The sequence below is a fragment of the Mirounga angustirostris genome, unplaced genomic scaffold (genome assembly GCF_029215605.1).
Source record: "Mirounga angustirostris isolate CCGP_5_RB_7025 unplaced genomic scaffold, mMirAng1.0.hap1 SCAF_15, whole genome shotgun sequence".
Taxonomy (NCBI): Eukaryota; Metazoa; Chordata; class Mammalia; order Carnivora; family Phocidae; genus Mirounga; species Mirounga angustirostris.
Genome location: NW_026991723.1, coordinates 10,320,208 through 10,326,399, shown reverse-complemented (window position 1 = coordinate 10,326,399; position 6,192 = coordinate 10,320,208).

The following is a 6,192-nucleotide window of genomic DNA, read 5'->3' as shown; positions in this document are numbered from 1 at the left end:
TCCCCGGCTGCCCCCTCCAGGCGGCCGGTCCCCGGGGCCCGCGTCCCAGCGCACACTCCGTACCCTGAAGATAGAGGGCTGGGAGGACTCCTGTCATTGACTCCCCAGCCCGACCCGCCGGTGGAAAAGCAGCCCGCAAGGAGTGATACTGATAATTCGCCTCATTTCCAAGGCAACTCAGAGAACAGGGAGGCCAGGCCCAGGATGCGCCTGATCTGAATGTGCTTTCAGAAGTCCCCAAAGCTGCCAGGATTCAAGGACTTGAGGTCTCCTGCCCAGACTAACCTTTGTGTTCCGGGTCCCTCCTCCTGCTACTCTCAGGATGGGAGGCAAGATGGAAAAAGAGCCCTTCAGTTACAGCAACACAGGTGGTTTTGTCTTTCACTCTTGTTTTCAAACATCAAGGAACGAAAGGAAATAGAAACTCATTGCCAAAAGAGTGAATTTTGCAGAAAGCAATTTAGCAATATTTCAAGAGCCTTGATAAGGCCCTTGAAACTCTGACCTAGAGATCCTATCTCTGCGCAACCTAAAGAGAGAATCACACTTGGGCAGGAATATTAAGAGCCCAGGCTCCACCCTTTACTGGCAAGTGGCTTTGGACAAGATACCTCTCCGTGACCGTTTCCTCATCTCTAAAATACGAATAATACTTATACCTCCTCGTTGGGCTCTTGTGAAGATGAGGTCAATTCACCCACGTAAGCGTTCAGAAAGGGACCGAGAAAGCTTTGCAAATGTTGGCTATTGTCATGTGTAACAGCAGCAATTGATAGGGAGCTAGTTAAACAAACACTGGAATATTATGTAGCCATGAAAAATCACCATGGGGCAAATCCTTGCAACATAACGTCAATTGAGAAAGACAGAATAAAAAGACAACTTTACACAAAGTGTGATATTGATTACATACGATTGCAGCAAAGTGTTGGGTATGTCCAGACTCTAAGATTATGAGCATTTTTGTATTTTTATATATCCTATGAGGTTTTCTGTAAATGGGCGTCCGTGACTTTTATATTCGGGATTAATAGGGTTGTTTTTTTTTTAAAATAAAAAAGGATCTCAGGATACATACATGTATCAAACAATGCTAATCCTTCTCTCCCAACATTAGGGCCAATGCTGCTCAAAGCGGAGGGCTAAGGGTTGTTTGTCTGCTCTCTTGGTTTCCCCACTGTGTGTGGCTCTTCCCCCACCACAGCTGTCCTGCCTTTTCACTTCCCTCCTTTCTCCCTTACTCGGCTTCCTCTCAAGATAGGGGTCTATGAACTTAATCAGGCTCAACCGTAAAAGACTGTTAATTCTTAAAGCATCATGCTTCCCGTGAAAATATATGTTTTACCAGGGAACAGAGACAAAGGATGACATCCCTAACAGTAGAATTTTAGACACCATCAAGACAAAGGAGGATGCTGTTAAATAAGCAGGAGGGAAAAAGATTTCCTGATGCCTCTGAAATCAAATCCTGGTGATGCATTAGGCTAACTCAGCTCAAAATCAATGATGTTCAAAGTGCAAAATCCTTATTTCCTGAGAGGAGCAGACCTTGATCAAATTACCAGGAATGAATAAACCCAGTTGGAGGTGGGGTGGAAGAGGGAGGTAGAAAGGGCAGGTTCACCCAGGAAAGAGGTTTACTATTTTCAATATGATATAGGTCGTTGATGAGCCTTTGGGGTGTCCAGAAGGAGATGCCGGGAAATAAGGCTAATTCCTTGGCGAGGGCAAGAAAGACACCAGTGGCTTCCAAGGACTGGACTCGCCTGACTTTCTGCCCACCGGAGGGAGCAGGAAGGAAAAATGAATGCCCTTCCCAAGTTCAGAGGGCGCTGTGCTGGGGAAAGGACATGGCTGGAATTGACATTGTCAGCCCAGGTTTGTAACAAAGAAATCGCTTCGTAATTTTAAAATTATTCATTCTCCCCCTCCCCCATTTTGTGGCCTCATCCCAGGAAGTAGCAAGTCAACTGTATCCAATGAGGGATTAAAGATAATAAATAAAAGAGTAGCAATTAGTTGTGCGTCCTGATTTAAGAGGCCGGGCTGCCTGGGTCACACTCGAGTGCCTTATCAAATTTAGGTCTATTATGACTGTCTTGTATTTCAATTGATGTTTGTGCTCACGTCTGAAGGCCCCTGTACCGCAAGGCTTTTCCGATATAAAAGAACTTAAACGTATAGATTGTTCTAGGATTCTATCATTCTTGCAGCACGAGGCAAAAGAGTTCAAAATGGCAGTTTAATGAGTCATGCAAAGCGGCTCAGAATTCAGTGTCACTGCTTCAGTTGTTTTCCCCTCTCCAAAGGCCAGGCGCGAGGCAGAGTCATACGGTTGTTCTCTAAATGCCATGGTTCTGACTTGCCTTTTTATAATTCTTGGTAATTTCCTTGCTTTCTGAAAAGCAAAAGCATTCCAGGGGCCCCAACCTGAGGTGGGCTGATAAACAGAGTCCTTTTCAGAGCCAAACAGGAAAACAAAACAAAACAAAAAACAAGAAACAAAACAAAACAAAAAAGAAAACCCAAAGGTGAGGAAATCAGCCCGGGGCGGGGGGGGCCTTTCAAGGCAACGCTTGCCCCGAATGCACCCCTTCCTGAGCTAGTGCCAGGGCAGACCGTGGAGGTAGATGCTGGAAGGACCCTCTCTGAAATGTGCCAAAAGTCCTCTCCTTTGTGGCGGCGGCGTCCTTGGCCAGGGACCTGGGAGAGCGTCCTGAGCAGCCCCAGCGGGCAAGGGTTTCCCTGCTTGATCGACAAATCTAATTTTAACCGTGCACTAATTCTTGCATTGCTGCCCTCCGTATTTTCACCTCCCAGCCATAATTTTACCTGCCAACTCAGGTGAATAGTCTTTAATAGGACAAAGCCTCCGAAAGGTTAGACCATACTGGCTTGTGTGCTGAGAGTTTGTACTTTCGTGTTGAGTCCTCACAAGCGAGATTTGGCCGTATGAGCCCCGCATCGGGCTCCCCTAGGGTCACCTCCTGGCCGTACTTTTGGGGAGAGAAGGGTTCTCTGCTGTCCTCCGTTCAGGTGCGAGGGGACCAAAAAGGAGATTCACGGCCCCCTTGCTGTCCACCTCTCATCGCCTTCCATTTGTCACTGCACACGATGATGCAGTGACATGCTGGGGGCATGCAAAAGGAAATGACACTCGAGAAGAGAAGGATTTTAAATCGAACAGGACTGTGGCTCTTCTTGTAATACAAGGGAATGGCTCTGAAGAAAGAAAGGGAACAAAATTTAAAGTCATTGTCATGCACTGTACTAACATAAAAATCAAGTTAGCATATGAGAAACCCTAAAAATAACAAAGAATTAGCCAGGATGCTTAAATCCAGTCCCTAGCTTCCCCCGACAATGTTATATGGGGAAGCACAGTTTGTCCCTAACACCCTGTGGTTGGGCAGGCGAGGCAATCGGAGGTCTCTAGAAGCCCCACAGGCTGATATTACATTGGATTTTAGGAAACTTCTGTAGTCTGTAGGCAATTTGTGGTTCTCGGATCCACAGCCAGAGATTGCTTTCGTATTAACATTAGGTATTTGTGGGCTCAGTGAGGCTCTTACACGTTTTGCGAAGGAACAGTCACATTATTTCTGGACTCCCTAACTCATGCGAAAACCAGCAGCCGTGGGTACAGTATTAGTGTACTGAGCTGCAAACAAAGTACAGCAAAGCAGGGCCCTCGAGCAACAGACACTTCCTGTCTCACGGTTACGGAGGCTGGAAGTCCAACATCAAGAGGAGACACACAGACGCGGGGCGGGCTCCTCCTGAGGCCGGGAGGGAGGGATCTGTCCCAGGCCTCTCGCTCAGCTTCTGGCGGTCTGCAAGAAATCTTTGCTTTTCCTTGGCTTGTCAACGGGACCTCTGCCTTCACCTTCACACAGCCTTCTCCCTGAGTGCGTTGATGTGTCCAAATGTCCCCGTTTGCTGAGGACACCGGTCATACCGCATGAGGAGTCCAGCTTACGGCCGTTCCACTGCATCTCAGCTTGACTAATTACACCTGCTATGACCCCACTTCCAAAGCAGGCCACGTTCAGGGGCACTGGGAGTTGGGAATTCAACCCATGAGTTCTTGAGGGACACAATTCAACTCCCAGAAGATGTCTTTGCTTTATTTCCAGGAAAAATGGTTGAGTGGCTCATTGAAATCTGCGAGTAGGAACCTGGTCTTAGTTCAACCCAAAGCTGATTTATAAATAAAGAAAATAAGGTTGGATTTCTTCAAAACACACACACACACACACACACACAACCTCTAACTGTTAACTAGCTAAATGACCTTGAGTGAGTCCTATAATCTTTCTGGATTCTGTTTCCTTATCTATAAAAATGAGGAGTTTGCGATAAGCTTTAAAGTTTTTCCAGTTTTAGAAATCTAAGCCCATACAGCACAGAGAATTTATAACTGGTATTGACAATGGAATACAGATATAGTTTTACAGTGGGCTTGTGGTCAGATAATAAAAGAAGATCCAGACATTTTATTTTAGTTTTTTTTTTAAAGATTTTATTTATTTATTTGACAGAGAGAGACACAGCGAGAGAGCGAACACAAGCAGGGGGAGTGGGAGAGGGAGAAGCAGGCTTCCCGCAGAGCAGGGAGCCCGATGCGGGGCTCGATCCCAGGACCCGGGGATCATGACCTGAGCGGAAGGCAGACACTTAACCGACTGAGCCACCCAGGGGTCCCAAGATCCAAACATTTTAAAATAGGTGTTATGCAGCTGCTAAGTAAGACAAGCAGACCCGTTCCTGCCAATGTCATGCACACAGTGATTCGGTGGGTGACCCCAAGTTTCCAGAGGATTCTGGCTCTATCGTGGACCCACGCACTCCTCTGTTGTCATTGGTACAGCTGCCAAGTCCACTATGCAGACTGTGGCATGACCACGGTCAGAAATAACAACTACATCAAAGCTAACGATAAATGCACAGATCACCCAGCTCTCTCACGGGGTGCAAAGACTTGCGTCGTCCATTGCTAAAAACCCCGTTCTCCCTTACAGGTCACAGAGTGAGCTCCTTGATAAAATTGTTCTCTAAAACAATCATGTTCACAGAACTGTGAAAATATAAGCATCTGGGGCAGCCTTGTTTTACTCACCTAGCAGATCACGGGCGAACCAGAGAAACCACTCTGTACTCTTTCCTTCTTCTTCTTCTTTTTTTTTTTGCACATCTTTAATGTCCTTTATTATCTTTATATACCCTCTTATTTCACATTTTTATAGTACTTTACATGGCAATTTCTTTCAGATATATTTTTTGATTAAAAACATAACAGCATCTGCAAACTATTTGAGCCTTTCTGTACTGATCTAAACCTCTTACCATTTCACTCATAATGGGTAAGAAATCTTTTATAAAGCTATGTACTACTTTTCTTTTTTTCTTACTGTGTATCATTTTTTTTCAGTCTATTAATCAGAAATATTTAGATAAATGGCAGTAGTGTATTATTATTTGACTGAAATAGACACCTTAATAGAAAAGAATGGAGAAATTAATTCTTAAATAATTACCTTGTCAAGCATGTCACCTGGTGCTATGTCCAAAGACTTCCCCAGAAGCAGAAAATCTGAAACTCCTCTAACTAATGCCAATAAACAATGACCTCCAGAAATCAAAAGAACTAAAAAGGGAAATCCTACTTTATTTAACAACCTAATAGTAAGTGCATGAGCCTCCATATGATGAATGGGAATGAAAGTTGGTATTTTTTTTTTAAAGATTTTATTTATTTATTTGAGACAGAGAGAATAGGAGAGACAGAGAGCACATGAGAGGGGGGAGGGTCAGAGGGAGAAGCAGGCTCCCTGCCGAGCAGGGAGCCCGATGCGGGACTCGATCCCGGGACTCCAGGGTCATGACCTGAGCCGAAGGCAGTTGCTTAACCAACTGAGCCACCCAGGCGCCCTGGGAATGAAAGGTTTTTTTAGCTGGTCTACTAGTTTTAAGTTAAATGATAAGCCTACTCCCAAGCTTAAAGCAAGTCCTCGTTTTACAGTAGTTGTGATTGCTGAGAGTTCACTTGGAGAGACTTTACTGGCAGAGAGAGCTTCTTGCACTATTCGTCGAATATTTTCTGTGAAGTTGCTGAGCTACTGGAGGAACAATCCCACCTGTTTTTAAATGAACTTCAGTTTGGGAGTGTATTGCTTCTCCCAAAACATTTCC